Source organism: Mesocricetus auratus, unplaced genomic scaffold (genome assembly GCF_017639785.1).
Source record: "Mesocricetus auratus isolate SY011 unplaced genomic scaffold, BCM_Maur_2.0 Super-Scaffold_2245, whole genome shotgun sequence".
Lineage (NCBI taxonomy): Eukaryota > Metazoa > Chordata > Mammalia > Rodentia > Cricetidae > Mesocricetus > Mesocricetus auratus.
Genome location: NW_024429180.1, coordinates 3618408 through 3640902, shown reverse-complemented (window position 1 = coordinate 3640902; position 22495 = coordinate 3618408).

The window sequence follows — 22495 nt, the reverse complement described above, 5'->3', positions numbered from 1 at the left end:
GACCATTGCTGTTGGGCTCCTAGGACAATTTACGTGGGACCCAGATAGGCCTGGAATCTGGAGTAGAACAGTCAGGGGAGCTTTGTTTCAAGCCCCTGTTTTTACTCTCACCCTCTGTCTACTGATCTATGCAGATGACGTAACACTAAGCCAAGAAGCACGTAAAACCAATCAGAGCTCACATCTGCAGTTTGGGAATGAACACACACACACACACACACACACACACACATACACACGCACACAATACTTAGCCAGTGAAATGGAAATGATGGAGAGGTTCATTGGCGCTTGTGTAAGAAGATGCCACACCGAAACCCATTACTTTGTGTGCTAATCTAAAAATACCACTTAAGTAATTTAAAGATTATGAAGATAACTCAAGGCAAAGATAATAGCATGGGCAGAGCAGCAGATCACAGTCAGTGAGAACTAGTCCCTGCTGTATCCTGAATGATCAGCAGCATGATGAACAGGTACCCTCTCTTAGGACGCTCCCTCCTCTTCTCCTTGCTCCAAGACAGGCTCAGCTGGTCAGGGAGGCAGCCCTGATGGCCACTTGCCTCCAGCACTGTGATTCTGCAAACCCTGATTTGTATATCCTCAGACAATGCTGGCCTTTAAAATAGCTCCCGAAGGGACTCGGCCAGCAGGACTTATGCGCAACAATGGCAGCATCCTACGGTGTTCCAAGCTTCGACAATCACAGTGGGAAAGCAACTGGTGACGGAATGTTCAAACGTACTGAGCAGCCAACTGGTATACCCTGGCAGTTTCAGTAGACAAAAATAGGTTCCGCGTTTGGAAGATAATGTGACTCTGGCTGAGCATGTTTTGCTCAACCAAAGTGCACATGTGGAGAAATTGTTGGAGAACATAAGTGTCTTAGCTCCTATCCCTGCAGGGAACACACCAGTGTGCTTAAGCAGCCACGGGTAACGCAGTGTCACACCTCAGAACGGTCTCCGTTTGCAGGCAGAATTTTCCCAGTGTGAGGTGTCTCTTCATCCTGACTCACATGGAATCTCCATTTTGATTTCACGAAGCTTGATGGGAAGTCAACTTTCACTAGGTGCCTCTTACAGGAGCTTGTAAGCCCTAAGGTTGGCATAGGGTTTCTCTCTGTGAATTCTGCTTGACACCTGACAGTCGGGAATCCCAGGCCTCTAACATGCCTCTTTTCTGGCACCCTGGGCCAGACGAACTAGGTCATCCCACAGGCCAGATGCATCTTGTACTTTCTCCTCAGGTAGTGGTATTTCTGTTACAATCTGCCCTTTATCTTTTCCTGTTATATTACCTAGCACCTTGTATTTGTGGGGGGGAGCACATGTACGTGTGTTCATGTGTATGCAGGAGCATGTGTGTGAGCTGGTGAGATGTGTGTGCACAGGAGTGTGCAGGCAAGAGGTCAACCGCAAGGGTTATTTCTCCAGCACCGTCTACTTCATGTTTTGAGACAGTCACTCACCGATCTGCAAATCACTTAGTAGGCCGGGATGTCTAGCCAGGGAGCACCAGGGCTTCTGGGAATGAAACTGAAACCCTCCTGCTTGCACAGAACGAACATTACTAACTGCACTGTCTCTCCAGCCCACATCCATTAATACTGTAAAGCTTTCAATAACCCTCAAACTCTCTCTGACAGTTTTCACACTTCCAGTTGACTACTTCTTGTGGATCTTGATTATAAAATTCAGGCAAGAATGTAAATAAACAAGGCAGTCATAAGGAAGGATGAGGATAAAATGCACCACAGCAGATGTAAAAGCATCACATAATGCTGTAGCCCTGGCAGGGGCAGACCAACAAAGAAAATCAGGCAAAAAAAAAAAAAAAACCCAGCAACACAGCCTCAAGGCACCTTTGTATGTAACAGAGATGGTGTCACAGAGCAAAGGACTTTTACATTGATAGCTGATATAGATATCAATAAAGGGTGTGCATCTGGGAGAATTAATTACATGTCTTCATCTCCCTAGATACCAAATTCTACATGGTATATGCACACAAAGCCAACATAGGGTTCCTCTCAATAAGATCACACATGACTTCCCACTAATCACAGGAGAACACAGATGGCCTCCCACTAATCATAAGAGAACACACATGGCCTCCCACTAACCACAGGAGAACACACATGTTTCCCACTAATCCCTGGTGAACACACATGGCTTCCCACTAACCACAGGAGACGGGTGTCACTGCCGTTCTGAGTGGAGAGAAAAGCTCATATAGTTCGTGCTGTTCCCCTGAACTAGACAATGAGGAGTGAGTGACTTGTTCCCATATGTCACCCAAAGCTTATTCCTTGCCACTAATCCTCACAGGCCCTCCCTTTACTGAGTGGCCTTTCCATCACTGGATTGATCTCTTTAAGTGGATTTCAATACTCCACTTCCATACATTAGCCTACTGGTCTCCCTACCTACGCTTTAGCACTCCCTTGCCCCTTCTGTCTGCAGACGCCATTACCCTCACAAGCATCTGGGGGAAGTCACACACCTCCTCCTGCTTAGTGCTGCCTCTGACAGGTCTCTGATGTGGGCTCTCAGCCACAGATCTTTCTGGCATGATAATGATCACTTGGGTCATTCAGAAGCCTCATCTAAGGAGTCATCGAAGAAGGGTTTCAAGTCCTTACTTGGCTTTCGTCCTTTTCCATCCTGTCCCCATGACGATACCTTCAAGAATGATTTGAACCAACTGTACTAGGAAGTACAGCTCCTTAATTATTTATTTTAGTTTTTGAAATTATAACATAGTTACATCATTTCCAACTTCCCTTTCCTCCCTCCAAGCCTTCCCATAAACACCTTCATGCTTGCCTTCAAATTCATGGCCTTTTATTCATTAATTGTTGTTACATGCATATATATTTTTTTCCTAAATACAGGCTGTTCAGTCTGCATAATGTTACTTGTGTGTATGTTTCCAGGTCTGACCACTTGGAATCGGGTAACCAAATGGTGTGTTCTTCCCTGGGGAAGACTGTTTCTCCTGCTCTCAGCGTTCCTCCATTGCTGTAGGGTTGAGTAGAGTTAAGACCTCCTCAGCTTCCTGCCTTCCTTGCTAGCATATCTGTTGATGTTGTCCTTCTTCAGCTCATGCTAGGATGTCATGCCGGTGAGGCATTGTGGGTGACACAGTTGCAATCTTTCTTTCCCCTCTCTGGCAATGATCTTTGACCCCTGTAGATGGATCTGTTGGGACTAGGCTCCGGAGTCAAGGTTGTGTGTGTGTGTGTGTGTGTGTGTGTGTGTGTGTGTGTGTGTGTGTTTCATCACAAGTATTTTGGAGAAGATGCTTAGTGGTAAACAAACAGAAGAGCGTAGTTTCTCTCTTTAACTACACTTGCATAAGTACACACCAATGGGGAGAAGTCAGACAAATGTTGCCACAGAAGAGTTAATGGATGACGAGCAACAACTTAAGGACCGGTACCTCGGTACAAAAGACTCTGTGTTAAGCACGCCAGTGTCACACTGACTGTCGCGAAGTCTTCTTCTGCATCACAAACTTGCCATTATAAAATAACCATGCCCGTCCCCGATGATGAGACCGGTGACTACCTTGCATGCCATCCTAGAGCCTTCATCCAGTGGCTGATGGAAGCAGAGACAGACACCCACAGCTAAGCACTGAGCCGAACTCCTGGAAGCCAGTTGTAGAGAAGGAGGAGTGATGAGCAAAGGGGTCACAGAAACAGCTGACCTGAGCAAGTGGGAGCTCGTGGACCCCAGACTGACAGCTGGGGAACCAGCATAGGACAGAACCAGACTCCCTGAACGTGGATGTCAGTTGGGGGGCCTGGACAGTCTATGGGGCCTCTGGTAGTGGATCAGTATTTATTCCTAGTGCATGAGTGGGCTTTGGGAGTCCACTCCACATAGGGGGATACTCTCTCAGCCCAGACACACAGGGGAGGGTCTAGGCCCTGCTCTAAATGATGTGACAGACTTTTATGATCCCCCATGGGAGGCCTCACCCTCCCTGGGGAGTGGATGAGGGTGGGAAGGGGGTGAGTGGGGGAAATGGGAGGACAGGAGGGAGAGGGAACTGGGATTGGTGTGTAAAGCAAGATTGTTTCTAATAACATAACAATGAGTTGCTCCGGTGAAGATTAGGGTGACTGATGGTGGTGGTTATGTAAAGGCATCTACATGGGTCTCAAGAATAGAATCACAAGAGGTCAAGTGCCGCCTATAGTCATAAGCATTGAATGTCATGTTGCTCCCTTTGAAACAACTCACATAACCGAAAAACTTAGATGAGCAACTCAAAGGAGACAAGAGAGAGAGAGACAGAGAGACAGAGAAGAGAGGAGAGATTGAGAGAGAGAGAGAGAGAGAGAGAGAGAGAGAGAGAGAGAGAGAGAGAGAGAGAGAGAGAGAAGGACCACCTGCCTGTCCTCTAAGGGTTCCCTTCAAACCGCACCCCCTAGCCTTCTGAAAGCTGCTACACTTCTGAAAAAACAAAATACAAGTGGGGAGGAAAGGCTGGGGGGGAGGGCAGGTCTTCTCTGCTCCTGAGAACAGAAGGGCTTTCCCAAGGCCGGGCCTCGCGTGGATGCCACGGAGACGCTGCGGATCCCAGGCAAACTAAGAATGTGCCGTGTGTTTGACAGCCGCTATAAAGTGGGACCCCAACTACGTGGGGAGCCCTTCTGCGCACCCCCAATGTGGAGAAACATTAGTGGGGAGCCCTTCTGCGCACCCCCAATGTGGAGAAACATTAGTGGGGAGCCCTTCTGCGCACCCCCAATGTGGAGAAACATTAGTGGGGAGCCCTTCTGCGCACCCCCAATGTGGAGAAACATTAGTGGGGAGCCCTTCTGCGCACCCCCAATGTGGAGAAACATTAGTGGAGAGCCCTTCTGCGCGCCCCCAATGTGGAGAAACATTAGTGGGCTCCCCCGGGACACCACCGAGGCCTGTGCCACAGCTGCGTCTAGACGTCACAGCCTCCACGTTCTTGCACACCTACCACACCTGGGCTGCGGTCGGGTAGGGTTCCAGTCCAAGGAAGACAAATGCAGATGGATCAGCAGCAGCGAGGAAAGGAGGGAGGAGGGCAGAAGGAAGCGACGGTGGGAGGAGCTAAAGAGGAGTGGGGTATTCGAGCTGAGGGCTCTCCAAACACATGGCGGCAGCGTTTATCCACCAAGCCCAGCGTGACAGAGCCGGAGGCCTAGCCTTTCCTCCTCGTTACAGTCGCTACTGTTTTTCTCAGTGTGCAGTAAGAATCTTATAGACAGCATAAGCACAAAGAGGGTGCCATGGACCCCGGAAGCCCACCCATGCCGTCTCTGATTAACGGGTGCGGGGTATAGGGTAAATGAGCAAAGCAAGTAGAGCAGGCTACCCCCGTTCACTGTGATGGCGCCGCTCCACGGAAGCGGATTAACCCTCACTTGCTGCCACGGAGCACGGCAAAGCACGTGACTGAGCTCCGTGCCCACTTAGCTGAGCTGTGTGGGCTCAGAGCCTGCTGGTTTTGCATGACTCTGCCCTGATGCAAATGCCATCGCTATTTCCGGCACTGTGCTAATGAATTGCACTTCACTGCATTAAAAAAAATGATAATAATAATCATCTGGAAAGGCTGCAATTATGATATTTAAAATATAAATTGTTCCCAACGGATATTAGACGTGGGGCTTCGAGTCTCCCCCCTTGTGCTCAGAGCCTGACCAAAGCCTCTCACCCCCTAGAAGAAAACGGGCGAACAGAATGATCAAACAGCTCACCCCCAAATCAACTAAAGCGTCGCGTTACTGTGGGCATGTGGATTGATCCAAACACTCGTCGTAAATGAGACTGTATTGACCTCTGCCAGCTAGAGTTCAGGAGTCAGACAAGATGGCAGAAGGCACAGAAAGCAACAGGTGACATGGTTATGCAGAAAAGTCTCTGTTCATGCTAGAAAAGAAAATCATGAGTATGTATGTATGTATGTATGTATGGGGGGTGTGTGTGCATGAGTCTGTTTTGTGCGTACAGATTTTAGAAAGACTATCTCCCCTCTAGGTAGAGGATACATTTGACTCCAGAGAAATGGGACTGGGCGGGGGGAGGGGGGGCTCAGTGTTAAGGGAGCTTGCTGCTGTTACAGAAGATCTGAATTCAGTTCTAGAGCCCACACTGGGCAGCTTACAACCACCTAAAGCCACAGCTGGAGGAAACTGGATTCTTCCTTCCGACCTCTCTGCGTGCATATATTCACGCAGACACACGTGCACGCAGATAAATACAAAAGCAAACCTTTAAAAGCACTCACTCCAGAAAGAGAAATTAGGGGGTCAGCTTCCAGAGTGCAGGGGACGGGCCTAGGACAGGACAGGAAACAGGAGGGAAAGGCTGTGGTGGGCGCTGTGTGGTGATCAGCACCTTTGCCGCTGTGCCTGCTACACCACACCGAAACGGCTCCCGGTTTCCACCGGCAGCTTTGGAATGTGAGCTAAGCCGTGCTCTTCATCTCCACTGCGTATACACCAACCCTCCAGATGCCACTGTCTGACCTCCCCAGAACACAGTCCACACACATATATGCACCCACGCACATACATACGCACCCACACGCACATGCACGTGCACGCAAACACCCATGCGTGCACACATGCACACACACATGCACACAAGCGTGCATGCACACACACACACACACACACACCATGTGCCCTCTCTCTGAGATTTGCGCATCACTGCCCCTCAGTAACTGCTTCTGGATGCCGCTGAGCCGCCTCTGGGGTGCACTCCTAGAACGTTCCCATCCAACCTGTGGAGACGCCACACGCCTGGGCAGCATAGCGCCCCTGCTTATGCACAGCTGACTATTTTAATCACCACAGTAAGCTTCCTGTCAGTGACATTTCTCAGGTACAGGTGCAGGGACTTGGGCAAATGGCAAAGTGCGCCCCGGCACCATGGCAACCGGCCCGTCAGCTGGGTGACGCTCAGCAGCTCCTGGAGAGTAGCTCTCCACTCACATCCGCTGACAACAAGCCCCAGAGACGCTTTGGGCCTCTTTTTCTTCTCAGGGAGGGAAAGACTGGTTTGTCCCTGATGGGCAAGAACACTGGTTTTCGCTACCTTGGGGGAGTCAGGGTGGAGGCTACAGCCCAGTTGGTACTGTCTGTTGGTGTGCGTAGACTGCTTCCACAGACTGGCGTTCTAGGCGGGGGCTGGCGGCTGCTGCGTCATGCGTGTTGCTTTGAAGTGATTTGAGAACACTTATCAGAGGCCTTCTGTGCCCCCTGCAGTCAGCCTTAGGGGCTCACAGAGCTCTCTGTACTTCGTGTTACTCTTATAATCCCTTCATAAAGAGGCTTACGGTGCCAGGACGTGGCTGCTTTACTGGTCCTTCCCGAGACGGGAACTGGACTAAATTTACAGTGGACACGGAAAGGCTAATAGGGCTGGGAATTCTGCTGCTCAGGTAGTTTCTGTCCCCCTTCCTCCCTCCTTTCGTCCCTCCCTTTCTCTCTCCTGTCTCATCCTTCCCTATCCCTTACGGCCTATCAGGTATATGGCTTTGTCCATGAACATTTCTATACTTTGAGCCCCAGGATAGCAATGATGTAGCAAGAGACCATCCTTTGTCCTGGAAGCGGGCCCTGAATGGCCAGCTCTGGGTCACATGTCTGTCTCCAACAGGAACTGTGATCCTCACATCCAGAAAGACCAGAGCAGGGGGGCGTGGCTATTACAAAAAGAGGAGAATAAAAGGCAGTTGCCACTCTGTGACAGCTACACGTCTGAGGGAGCAACTTAAGGGGAGGGGGCGGGGGTTATGCTGGCCCACGGTCCGAGAGGGTTCAGCCCATCATGCTAGGGAAGACACGGTGTGACCACAGTGTCAGGGGTGCTGATTCTCAGAGGCCAGGCTTACTCACCCAGAGCTGTCTCCTAAAGGTCCTACGGTCTTCCGAGAAGCAAGAAAATGACCCCCAATGGCATTCTACTAAACTTACAGATCAGTGTCTTGCTCATGCAACATCAGACATGCTTCCTTCTGAAGCAGACAGGACCAGATACAGAGACCCACAGTCAGACATAAAGCAGAGAGCGAGAGACTTTGGAACACTCAGTCCTAAGTGGGATGTCTCCATGAAATCCCTCCCCTCGGGACTCAGAGAACCCTGAGGAAGAGGAGTCAGAAAGAGTGTAAGAGCCAGAAGGGACAGAGGACGGACACACACACACACACACACACACACACACACACACGCATGCACACGCACACACACCCTCTAAAGCAACAGGATGTGTGCACGCATGAACTCATTGAGACTGAAGCAGCGTGCACAGGGCCTGCGTGTGCGTGCCCCAAATGGTATCCTAGGGCTGAAGGAGATTTGGACACACGTCCCCATCCCTAATCCAAAAGCCACAGAAGGGGTTTCCTCAGGGGTCATTCTCAAAAACTCCTTCTCTGTCTCTGCTTGCAGTCCAAACCAAATGAAACAGGTTGTACTTCTACAATCCCCCAGGCCATCGCCCGCTTGGTTCTCTATTTGTATGGCTCCCATTTTGCAGTATAGGCCGCAGCCGTGGCCTTAAACCCCTCCCTATCCTGCAACAGCATGTCTGTCTTCTTCCCCATGTGGCAAATAGGTACCCCAACTATCAATGCTGTAATAGGAAGCATGGGAAGTCGGGATGGTTCTTGACTGACAACTTGACAAGATTTAGAATCACCTAGGGGTCAAACCAGGACTTGTCTGTAAGGATGTTTGCAGAGAGGTTTAACAGAGGAAGGAAAACAAGCCTTGAGGGTACAATTCTATAGGCTGCGGTATTCTATAGGCTATGGTATTCTATAGGCTGCGGTATTCTATAGGCTGTGGTAGTCTATAGGCTCTGGTATTCTATAGGCTGGGTATCTGGGACATTCTATAGGCTGTGGTATTCTATAGGCTGTGGTATTCTATAGGCTATGGTATTCTATAGGCTGGGTATCTGGGACATTCTATAGGCTATGGTATTCTATAGGCTGGGTATCTGGGGTATTCTGTAGGCTGGGTATCTGGGGTATTCTATAGGCTGGGTATCTGGGGTATTCTATAGGCTGTGGTATTCTATAGGCTGGGTATCTGGGGTACTCTATAGGCTGGGTATCTGGGGTATTCTATAGGCTGGGTATCTGGGGTATTCTATAGGCTATGGTATTCTATAGGCTGGGTATCTGGGGTATTCTGTAGGCTGGGTATCTGAGGTATTCTATAGGCTGGGTATCTGGGGCATTCTGTAGGCTGTGGTATTCTATAGGCTGGGGTCCTAGACTGACTAAAAGGGGGAAAGCAGGTAGAGTCATCACATTTATCTTCCTCTACTTCATGACTGCATACACATGAGCTACACCGTAGACAGTCACCTCATACCCCTGCCACCATGATGGACTACAGCTTCAGACAATGAACCAAAATAAGGCCTTCCTGCCTTCCTTCCTTAAATTGCCCTCGTTGGGTATTCTGCGCAGCGCCGAGGAAGATAAGTAGTTCACTGCCCAGTGGAAAACTAGGAGACTGGGGTTTTCCACATCTCAAGCTGCAATGGTACAAATGGATTCCTTCTGCAGTCCTGTGATCCCGACTGCCTGCTCTCCCAGGCCCCTTCCACCCCCGCCCCCAAAGAAGGGATGTTCCAGAATATGCCTGGCATCTCTGCAGCCCTAAGCACAACTCAAAGGATGCCTCACTCAGAACGAACAATAAGTAATTTTTTCGTTCAATTTTGTGCTAAATTGATAGCTGTCAGGAGCAGAGGGGGGCCCCGTCTAATAAAGAAAACAGCCGAGGTCAGCAAGACAGCATCCATTATCTCTGATGTGTTTTTCACGTCTGAGGCCTTTCTGCGTCCAGTTTTTGAAACAGTCATTATTTTCTTTGGCTTAATATTATTCCATAAGTACTTCTCATACCGCTGAAGACTCTCAATATCGTTTTTAATAACCGTTGTACTGCGGAGGGACTGTAGTGGTTCCCAATATTGGAGGTGTCGAGAATTTTGGCCCCACAATATTTATCATTTATTTGGTACCCAGCCCTTAACGCTCATAGCTCAGTGACATTTTTAAGAGCCTTGTAGTGACAGCGTCACCCTCCCTTCTGAGCAGGGGCACCTGACTGCAGCTTCCTTCTGACTGCAGCTCCCTTCTGACTGCAGCTCCCTGAAGAAGCGATTGTCTCTCACACGGTTTCTCCTTTTCCCCCTCATAGCGCGCCTCCTCCCAGATCGCATATTCTCTCTCTTCCCGGAATTTCTCAAAGCCAATCTTGAACCGGTCTTGTGCCATGCTCCAATCATCTTTATGGACATTTTGGAATTATGTCAGGTTTTTAAGCAAGAGATTTTTATGAAGGGCCAGCCAGTTCTGCCACGTAAACAACTTTGGAAATGAGAGGAAACTGCGTCGTTTGGATCCCAACAGTGAGACAGGTCTTGGAGCTCTGCTTCCAAACGCAGTGAGAAGCCCTTTCCCGGGACATGGTGCAGTGTCAGTGCCCTGGCGATGGAAACGGTACGCCGCCGGGCACCTGCCAGGCGAGAGGTGCCAGCTCAGAATCTGCCTCCCTTGCTCTCCGCCCTGTGGCTCCTCTGCTGAAACCAGCACAAAGGAAGCCGCTGAGAGAGGCGGTTCTGAGGATGGAGCCTTCAGCTGCAAGTGTCCGTGATAGCTTCCCGCTGCCAGACTCACAGACACCACCTGACACGGTGGTGGAAATTCAGCTGACTTGCAAGGCCAAGTTAGGGAGGGCACCCCAACGCCCACCCTCTCATCCGAAGGGCCACGCCAGGAGGGTGTGGACAGGGATGGGCTTTCCATCCCCTAACCATCTGGTAAAAGTCAGGCAATCGTCTGTTGTGTGCTCAGCCCCGGACTAAGTGAAGGACGCGGGGACAACTCGCTAACAGGCTCGTGACAAGGATAAGAACGAAAGCAAATATGTACATGGGGACATGGCTGCTGACGGGAGCAAACAGTTCTTAAGCACAACTGAAGCACAAGCCATCCTGAGCTGAGCTGAGCGAGCTCTGGGCAACTGAAGGTGGCCGTTGGGGAGGGGGGGCTCCACACCACTGTATGCCCATTGGAGATGCTCGGGAGCTGGTCCACAAGAGGAACGTAGTTCTAGGAATAGCCTGTCTCCCTTTTCTCACTTCCATTCTACTAGATCTGCTAGTACATAGAGGCGTGCCTTTTATAGAATGGGTACAATGATACATGCAATACTCGTGTAGAGGGTCGTCAGTCGGCGAGAGGTGGGGAGCGGGGAGGCAGCTAGGGCAGTTAAGAACAAAGTGTAATGACCTCCATGTATGTATGAAAAGTGTCCATGGGGAAGCCCATCATTCTAGATGCTAATTGTCAACAAAGATTGAAAGATCGCCCCCAATAACAGGGACTCAAAAGACAAATATTGTATGTTCTCTCTTGCGTGTGGATGTTAGTGTCTCAGTTTTCAAAACGTATTTTACAGTCTGGATAACCACACAAATTAGGTGCCCAGCAAGGGACTCGGGAGGAAGTGTGGATCCCCCGTGGATGGGGAAATGGAATCGAGTGTTGCTTGTGCCACTGAACACAGAGAAGTTGAGCCGGTGCCTAGCTGGAAGCCTCGCCCCTACTGACTAGTGTTCATGCAAATTACGCTGCAGGGTACCATAGGGGGAAAGTAGCCAACACTATCACCCTAGCTTCAAACCCTGGGACCTTGGGCCTGTAGCATGTCACAAATGTTATATGAGCAGCCAACCACTTTCTGATTGGACACAACAGGACCAGTGCACGCATGAACTCACGGATAATGTAGCAGGGTGCACTAGACCTCCACAGGGTCACCCCATAAGGGACTGTAGGACTCAGGGGGGGGTTAGACATGGAGCCCCACCCCTAGACAAGAAGCTGCCTGTGACTGATACCCGCTGACAAATGGGGAGCCCGTTGTTTCCAGTGCAGACGTGCTACATGTCAACCACGCTCCAGGGAAGGACCGTGCTCATGAGAGGCCAGCCAACACACAACAAACCCAATGGTATTTCTGTGGACTTTTCATTTAATGTGGCTTTGTTTGTATCTTATCAGTCTCTGGCAGTTTTGTTTTTTGGTTTGTTTTTTTTTTAAGAGATAGAGAAAAAATATAATGTTGGGTGGATAGGGAGGTGGGGAAGATCTGGGAGGAACTGGGGGAGAGAAAAGCATTATCAGTATATTATAAGAAAGAACTCGTCTCGATCAAAAAGACAAAGTGAGGGGAGAAATACAAACACCTGGAGAAGACCAATCTGCCAGGAACTCCGGAGCCCCACCAGACTACTCTTTATTCACAACTCAGACACCAGACGCCCCTGGTGAAAGCAGATGTGTCACAGCAGGCTGGACACGCATCACAAGTCAAAGTGTGTGTGTGTGTGTATGTGTGTGTGTGTGTCACAGCAGACCAGATGGGCATCACAAGTCCAAGTGTGTGTGTGTGTGTGTGTGTGTGTGTGTGTGTGTGTGTGTGTGTGTGTCACAGCAGACCAGATGGGCATCACAAGTTGAAGCATAATTCTTTACTCAGTCATTACTAAAGTTTTAGGGCTGACTCCCTTGTGCTTAACAATACCACTAGTAACCAGTAAACAATATCTGCTCTCCATGGAAATAGGCTTTATATATAGCAAGTGTAGCATTTATCTATTTCAGTCCCTGGTGCTGGGATCCTAAGGTTTCTTTTGTGTGCTAACTCGATGACTGGGAGTCCTTAGGCAGCTTCAGGATAGGCAGCAGTGGGTAGAAAGACCAAACCTTGGTTAAAAGTGTAAAACGTTCAGCCTTGTCCCTAAACTAAGGGATAGAGGGGGTGGAGACAGAACTCAGTCACCAATGGCCAAATGATTTGCTGGTCTTATCTACTTAATGAAACCATGATAACCCCAAAATGAGGGGGTTCGTAGAACTTCTAAACTGACAAACGTATTTACACGCCAGGAAGAAGGGCAAAATGCAACTCTGTGCAGAGAGGTTCCTACACACAGGACCCTTCTGGACCTTGTCCTGTGTGCTGAGAGGGGGGGGTTAACTCTCAGAAGACAGTAAGGCTCTCCATGGTTTTATGTGAAAGCATTTGGGTTGGTCATTTGTCCTCACGTATCACCCCCTATGTCTGTAAACTGCAGGCTGCCTGTATGGCCCCTCCTTCAATAATAATTAAGAAAATTCTAGGGTATGTATCATTTGTCTTTTTTATGAACATAAAAATATTTATGATTAGTCGATTAAAAGTGGGAAAAAATTTCATAATGAGGTTCTGCAGAGCCTTGGACTTTTGTATTGAGAGGTTTACTATAAAGTATTGGAAACACTGATTTGAGACATAAGGTCATTATGATTAAATTAGTAGCAGATTGGGGGAATGGAGGCTAATTTGGACTAAAGGTTCCCTGCTATGATGCAACCCTACCTCAAATATGGGCAGCCTGGTGATTACTTTGAAAGTTGACCTGCTCCCTACTATATTCTCATTTCTTTAAAGATCTTGCTGACTGGGAGAAACTGGCACAGGTAGCTTTCTGGAACTGGACTGAGCTTCTAGAAGCCACTTCATTATCGGCTCCATTTGGACACGTCTGTGGAATACCATACCATTTTAAAATCTGGTTTCTTGGAAGATTTAACCATGTGAACACTTCAGTGTCCTATGATTAGAAAAAAAATTTTTAAAGAATTGGAAAAAGCCTATTATGCAAATTGAGATGCTCCGAAGGGGACAGACATGATGAGTTTCCTCATTTGTGGGTCCTAGAGTTTACAGATACATAAAATCACGTTTGTGCAGGTGATATGAAGGCATGTGCCTCAGAAACAAAGGAGACTAAGAGACTAAGAAGACGGCACACTGTGATGTGTGTATTGGCACAGGGTGTGGTTGCTAGCCTTAGACATCAACTCACATACCTGGGGAGAGGGAATGATTTCTTAGCGTGTGTGATGAAGGAGGGCCCAGCCCACTGTGTGGGTCGTCACTGGGCAGGTGGCCCTGAGCTGTGTAAGGAAGCAGGCTGAGCAAGCCAGCGGGAACAAGCCCGTAAGCGGTGTCCCTCCACGGTCTGCCTCGGCTTTCCCCGCCCCTGCTTCCGGCCTTGAGGCCCTCCTTGGTTCCCTCCGCAATGGAATATGACCTGTGCGCCAAATAAACCCTCTCCTCCCCAAGTTGGCTTTGGTGAGCGCCTTATCACAGCAACACAGAATCTGACTAGCACGGGGGAGTATGCTCGAGACACGCATTGTACCCTTGCCTGCCTTACTTAACCCTGTATAATAATTTTTAAAGAAAAGTTAAAGTTCAGTGTGGTCACAGAATGGAGTCATATGCAAACATACCGATGGTTTTTTCAAGACTAATGAATTGCTTTTAAGATGTATAACGTGTTATCTTATCTAGAAGCAAGACAAGACAGGTACCACAACACTTAGTGTGGTCTAACATACAAGCTCGTATGTGTGCACTTGAAGATATTTGGGGTGCACAAGTAGACATTGAAGTTCACGGCGTCTAAAATGAAATCTACAAACTGTCTACATTTCCCTGGAGATAACAGGAATATAAACTTCAATTGTTTGAATTTGTAGACTTTCTAAATTAGGGGAATTTTTGTAGTGAATAAGAACTGCTTTCTTTTTTTTTTTTTTTTTGATTTCATAAAATGTCCTTATTCTTTTCCCCTTGGCTCAACACCCTTGGCTTCAAGACAACATCTGGCTGTTTCCAGATACCAAATGTGTGTTTTTAAGACAATGATTTGCTACAGGGCAGATATTTGACTCTCAGGGAGTATGAGCTGCCATAGCCAGATCACAGCCTGGACACACATCAGAAAATTCTGTTCTAGAAGTTATGGAGAAAGCCTGAGAGGGAACAAGGGCTGTGGTGTGTCCGGGAAGGACTCTCCTCTGGGTTTGCAACTGGGTCACCTTCTCAGTGAGTCCTCCTGAGGGAGAGGGAATGAGAGCTCTCTGCTGTCTCTTTTCACCTGGACACGAATCCTACTGGATCCTGGCTCAACCTTTATACCCCACTTAGCCTTAATCGCTCCCAAAAAAGGCCATGACTCTTAAACACAGTCAGGGGGTATGAGTGCTTCAGTGCATGAACGTAGGCCTCAGGAGGTCACAGAGGACTCTGAAAGCCCTTTCCATGAGGTTCCCGGGAATCTGGAGCGTCTCTTGACAGAAGCATTTGACGCGCCCAGTTCTCAGACTGCTCGGACAGCCCATCTGATAGACAGTTTGAACTTCAGCTTCGCCTGGTTCAGAGATCCCTAAGGCATCAGTGAGGCACAGCCAGCGAGGGTGTGTCTCTGTGGGTGTTTCCAGAGAAACTGAGGAAGACAGGCTTACCATTAGCGTGAATAACTGTCAGGGACCACGGCGTCTAAACTCTGGTGTTCCCCCTTCTTCGCCTCCCGGCTGGGGACACACTCCAAGTCCCTCCCACCACCCTGCCTCCCCATCCACCGCAGGCTGTGCTCCTACGAAATGAGAGCCAAGACGAACCCCTCCTCCCTTCGTTGCTTCTGACTAATACAACGCAGCCTTATTCAGAGGGCAAGTTCGCTGTGCTCTTGTCTCACGAAACGACTCGCACGCCCGTCAGCTACAGTGCCCGTTCCCTCCACACCGCATGCTTGAGAAGCGCAAGAACGATGCTGGTATGGTCCAGAGATGTCGTCTCTCCTGTCATTTCCCTGAGCACTCCTGTGTACAAAATAAAGAGCGAGATTTCTCCACACTGAGGAAAAGGCCTTGGGGGAGGGGAGGGAAACATATAGACACTAGAATCACATGAAATCTTGCAGAAGTGAGATGTGGCAAGGGTGGCTGGTTTGGCAGGTCCAAAAGTCACCATGCTTATTTGGAGCATCTTTAAGGAAGTTGCAACCCGGAGGGAGAAGGCACAAAGGTATTTCTTCTATGTTAAGAAGAGTAAACAACAGGGCTGAGAGACAGCTTACTTGGTGGCAGGCTGGAGGGGATGGTGGGGGGATGCAGGAGGAGAGAGAGCTGGGATTGACATGTGAAACAAGCTTGTTTCTAACTTAAATTTTTAAAAAAGGAAGAAAAAATAAGTACTGTCTTATAAGTACATACATAGGTGCTGTCTTCAGCAAGAGGGCCTTACCATATTAGACGCACCCCAGAGCCATCCACGTCTGGAAATGTTTCCACTTTGGTGGCAATAATGTTGATTAGAGATAGGTAAGTGGGATTAATAATAATAATAATTAATATTATTATTATAAATGGGGTAAATAGGCAATTGTGGTCCACCACAGTGCATGATCACAGATGAGTCTGCAGTCTTGTGGGCAGACCTTTCTCTCCCGGGCTAAGCCTCCATCTTAACTCTCACAGACCTTTGTGTCACGGTTCCACGGTCCAGCTTCTTGCTTGTGAGGGTGACTCTTCACTGCTGGCTTAATGGGACTTACCTGTTACCATGGAAACACACTTCCGAGGATGTCTGGGAGAGTGTTTCCGGAGACGCTTAATAGAGCACAGAATGTCCATCCTGGACGTGGGGCAGCACCACCCCAAGCCCACGGCCCAGACTGAGTAAGAAGGAGAAAGCAAGTCCAACACCCACATTCACCCCTCTCCCCGTCCTGACTACAGGTGCAGTGTGACCAGATCGATGCCTCACCGCCTGCCCTCAAGCTGTCCCTCCATGATGATCTGTACCCATCTGTGAGCCCAGAAAACCTCCCTCCCTTCCTCCTCTCTCTCGCTCCCTCCCTCCCTCCCTCTCTCCCCCTCCCTCCCTTCACTAAGCATCTTTTGTCCTGAATTTGTCATAGCGTTAAGTAACCGATGCACCGCTAACCTACATAAATGATGGCAACAAGAGCCATATCCTGTAAACGGAGTTTTCCCGTCCAGCAGCCACTTCCAAATAGCCACTCTGAAGATTATATTAATTACAAATGCTTGGCCAATAGCTCAGGCTTACTACTAACTAGCTCTTATATTTTTTTCATTATTTTATTACATTTTTTAAGAAAAAAGCTTGCTTCGCATGTCAATCCCAGCTCCCTCTCCCTTCCCTCCTCCCGCATGCCCCCACCATTCACCCCAGCCTCCAACTGTATCCCCACGCCCTTCCGCATAGGGGATATTATCCAGAGTCTGTCATTTCATTCAAGGTAGGGTCCAGGCACTCACCTAAGAGTCCAGGCTGAGAGAGCATCCCTCTTTTTGGTGTGGACACATGAAGTCCATTTGTGTGCCAGGGATAAACACTGATCCACTGCCAGGGCCCCATAGGTTGTCCAGGCCTCCTCACTGACTCTCACACTCAGGGAGTCTGGATCAGTCCCATGCTGGCCTCCCAGTTGTGGATCTGGGGCCCAAGATCTCCCCCTTGTTCAGGTCAGCTGTTTCTGTGGGTTTCACCAGCCCAGTCTTGACCCCTTTGCTCATCACTCCTCCCTCTCTGCCACTGAGTTCCAGGAGTTTAATTCAGTGTTTAGCTGTGGGTGTCTGCCTCTGTTTCCATCAGTCACTGGATGAAGGTTCTAGGATGGCATATAAGATAGATGTCAAATTAATTATCAGGGATGGGCATTTAAGGCAGTCTCTCCACTATTGCTTAGCTTGCCAGTTGGTGTCATCCTTGTAGATTGCTAGAGGTCTCACTGGTGCCACATCTCTCTTCAAACCTATAATGGCTCCCTCTATTATGGTATTTCTCATCCTGTTCTCCCCTATTCTTCCCCCAACTCAACCTTCCTGTTCCCCCATGACCTTCTCTCTCCTCCTCTTCTCCCCTCTCTTTTTCCCAGCTCCCACTCCCCTCCCTACCTCCCCCCCAGCTCCCAATCTGCTTTAGCTCTTACATTTTAAGGCAACCCATATTCCTTATTTATGCTCTGCCGCGTGGTGTGGTGGTACCTTCATCAGCACAGCACATTCATCTCCTGCTCCCCCTCTCCTTCTGCCCAGTGACTGTTCTGACTCTGCTCTTCCCCATCCCCCATTCTCAGTTTGGCTCTCCCACCTAACTGTATCCTGCTCAGCTATTGGCCAGTCGGCTTGTTTATTAAACCAATCACATTCACACAGCATAAGAGAATATTCCACAGCAATACCTAACCATGCCCGTGTCATCATCCTGCTTTGTCCTCAGGCTTTTTTTTAAGATTATACCTAAATTTTTATGATGATGTCACCTTCGCAGAAAATACCTGCAATATCAACACTGCTTTTTTTTTTTTTGTAGTAACCTACAGTTCCTTCCACCCTCCCATGAAGTCCAGCTAGACAGCATCCTCAGTTAAGGTCCATTCAAGCTTCCCTCCCTTAGGGAAATCTTCTGGAACTCCACGCCTACACCTAACTCCTCAACGGCAGGTTCTCAGAACTAAGTGACTCTCCCTTGAGCCTCTTGCAACTTTATGTAGAAGGGATTTGTGGATTGCTGTCTGTTCCAGAGGGCATCTTAGCTTTTGCTCTCTCTAGAACTTGGCACATTCCTGCTGGCCCACCCTAGACTCATCTCTTGCTCTCTCCATCTCTGTCCCCAGAAGCCTGCCTGTCTTTTCTGTGTTCACCTCTGAACTGGACCAGCTTTTCTAAGATCTTTGAGAAGTTTACATTTCATTTCATGGTTTGTGCAGTTAGAATTCTCCAGAGCCCTCCAGATTTATTGATGTGGCGTTTAGACACATAGGGGAGCCCACTGTCAGTCTTTGACTATGTCTGTCTTTAGGTGAGCGTACATCTTTGGGCTATGATCTTCACACACGCTTGTCGGTTTGGGATTCTCTGGTTACTACTCCCACCCTCACTCCCAGATGAAACAGGAAAGCCAAAAATCCCTGGAATTCACCATTTCCCTCCCCTTGCCAATTAGCCCTTCATAAAATCGCAAAGGTCTAACCTCTGGTAAAAATAGCTTCTCTTTAAAACCAGGCTGGTTGGAGCTCATTCAGTAATATGCTTCCCTTGTAAAAAGTAATATTTTCCCTTGCTGGAAGTACCAGATGTGTCCTCAGATCTTCACCGTGCGAGCCTTGTAAGGCTCCTGGGTTCTCACGGGAACATAGGGCTCTACCGTTGGTCTCTCTAGAGTCTTTAACCCTCACACATGTCTACACTGGCCATTCAGAAATTTACCACTTAGGGTCTTGGGTTCCCAAGCATCATCTTGGTCCATGCCAAGATGTTTTTTGTTTTTTCAGTATGTATTGTCTTTTATTTCCTGTTCCAAGCTCCTTTCATTCTGGATGAGAAATCAAGTCTAGCGTTACCCAACCCTGTCCAGCTTGGGAAATGACAGAAGCCCACAGTGCTTGGTGCTCTTCCATTAAGGGCTCCAGGAAGATGAACTTCATGAGGCTCAGAAAAATGATTTTATAGTTGGTGTATTTCTAAAAACAAAACAAAAAAAAGCAAGCTTTCTGACTGATTTTGTGTACATTGCACACATGAAGCAATAAACATTTTCCAGATGTGGCCTCAGATAGCCCAGGCTGCCCTAGAACTATGTATCCCACGATGACCTTGAGCTTCTGACCCTCCTGCGTTTATCTCCTGAGTGCTAGATTACAGACGTTACCACCAAGCAGAGCCTAAGAGGTCTTTCCTGCAAGCACTCTACCAGCTACACGTTCATTTTAATAGACCTAGATTTCTTACGTGGAATTTTTTTTCAGGTGCCACTGAGGCAAACTAAGTGATACAATAGGCTCATATATAGAAAACTAGCCTCGCATGACCGTACACACTTAGAAATATTTGCGGGTGGCCCCTTATTAATGAGGACAAACGAAAAGAAAATCAAAGCAAGAGGGCAGTGTTGAGGTCAGCCCCTCTGTGCATGAATCAGTCAGCAGATTTTGAAATACTCCCGGCCTAAGAGCACAGACAAACGGTGGGAAACTGCTAATGAGTTTGTCATCTCACCAGAAAAGCAAAACTGACAGGAAGAAGTGACCACGGGGCATTAGTCACACAGAGGGTCAGAATACCCACGAAGCCACCCATGCCAAAAGATCAAGAACACCAAGAGGAAAGACAAGAACGGGGTCTCAGCAGAGGCATGGGCAGAAGGAAGCCAAGGACAGTGGTAACGGAACGGTATTGCCGGAATGTTAGCTTGTTTTCCCCTGGACCTCCGTCTCCTCCCACCCACATCCAATTAAGTCACGCTGGGATCACTGCCTCGGGGAAAGGTGTGAACCTGTGATTAAGACAGACAAAGAATTCTTTGTTTTCCATGTTTCAAAGATAGACGCCCTTGGAGAGATGGAAAAGCTGGACAGTATGACAGCCAGGAGCGAAAGAGCCCCTTCCCCGGAGGGCTATGGTAAGAATTCCCAGGGCTTGTGGGAGATAAAGGCAGGAAACAGAGGGTGTGTGCCTGTGCTGAGCCAGCCAGGCTACAGGGAAGAGATGTGTCAGGTCTCAGATGATGAGTCTGTGCCTTGCTTCCGGGCTCTGGTCCCACAGAAGCAACAAGACTCACAGGAGGCCTGGCGGGACTTGTCGGTCAAAGGGACCTAACCCTGCACCTATGCACAGTCCCAAGAAGAATGCAGGACCCTGGAGATGAGCGGATCCGATGCCTAGTGGATGTCTCTGCAGACAGAACTCTGCAGAGGACCTTTGGGGACTTGGCACCGCCCAGCCAGGCATACGCCCACCTAGAAAGGAGGGAGACGTGTACGCTGAGAACTTCCACAGGCCCCAGAACTATCAGCTGAGTTACAGAAAATTACAAAACGTGTCTCCGGATTTAGGTCAAGAGTCATATCCCGCCTTAGGCCAATTAGGAAGTCTCAGTCTGTCTGTTTTGTGTGAGTGCTAAGTGTGCACCGTGACTCATAGCAAGGAAACCAAGGCTTGCTGAGTTCAGATAAGCTGTCAAGATCCCCAAGCCATCACTGGACACAAGTGCATGTACTCAACCTTTCCTCCATCCTGATTCCTACTAGAGCAGAGGCCCTCAGCCTTCCTAACGCCGCCACCCTTTAATACACTTCCTCATGTTCTGGCGACTCCAACCAAGGAGGTATTTCCTTTGCTTCTTCATAACTGTAATTCTGCAACAGTTATGAAATAACCGTAAATAATGGAAATCTCTGTGTCTTCTGGAGGTCTTAGCTGACCCCTGTGAAAGGGTCATTCAACCCTGAAAGGAGTTGCCGCCCACAGGTTGAGAAGTGCCGTACGAGGGGGCAAGAGGGAATGACAGAAACTCCCATGTCTGCCTCCCTGAGCTTATGGGTAGAGGAGGGCGGGGCCTTTCTTCCAGGGTAGTCCAGTCCTACACAGCAGGCTGGCTCACCACCTTTGTGTGTGTGTGTGTGTGTGTGTGTGTGTGTGTGTGTGTGTATCTGTATGTGTATGCTTGTGTGTGCATGTGTGTGCATGTATGTGTGTGTCTGTGTGTGTACATGTGTGTGTGCATGTTTGTGTGCAAGTCTGTGTATGTGTGTCTGTATGTGTGCATGCATGTATGTCTGCATGTGCATGTGTCTGTGTGTGTGTATGTGTCTGTATGTGTGTTTGTCTATGTGTACTTGTGTGTCTGTGTGTGGCTATGAGTGCACATGCGTGTGTGGGGTCCAAAGGACGACCTCAGACGTCATTCCTCGGGCACTATAGACCATGTTTTTGAGGCAGGGTGTTCACTGTGGCCTGAGACACTAATTCAGCTAGGCTGGCTGGCCAGCAAACCTAGGGATTCTGCCTCCCTAGTGCTGTGACTTCACGTGCACTCCATAACGCTTTTTTGGGGGGGTGGAGGGGATGGGGTTCTAGAGATTGAATTTGGCTTTTCATGTTTACATAATAAGCAACCCAAAGGTTCCAACCCAACACATAGCATAGACGCTCATGCACTGGGGTTCACTATAGCATTATTGACAATAGCTACCCAGCTAGGACGGGAGGCGTGGTGAGGACACGCCACAGCCTTCACTGTTGTCCACTGTAATGCTACTGACAATAGCTACCCAGCTAGTATATCAGGAGAAGGACGGGAGGCGTGGTGAGGACGCGCCCCAGCCCCATAGGCTCAGATATATGAATTCTCGGTCCCTAGCTGGTAGAACTGTTTGGGAAGGATTAGGGGGTGTGGTCTGGTGGGAAAGTTTCCCAGTAAACACTCTCTCTGCCTTGTGGTTGTTGTCTTAGATACAAGCTCCTAATTGTTGCTCTAGCACTGTGTTTCCTGGTACAATGGCCATGGACTCTAACTCACCGTCTGAAGCTGTGGGCCCTAAGTAAGCTCTTCCTTATAAGTTTCCTTGCTGCCTGGACAGCAATAGAAAGGTTACTAACCCCGGGTGGGGGCAGGTAGAGGACAACTAACACAGGGTGGGGGCAGGAAAAGCTGTATAGAAACTTACAATTTTGAAAAAAACCTCTGTGTGTGTGTGGTGTGAGTATAAGTGTGTGTGTGATGTGTGGTGTGTGTGAGTGTATGAGTGTGTGTCTATGAGTGTGT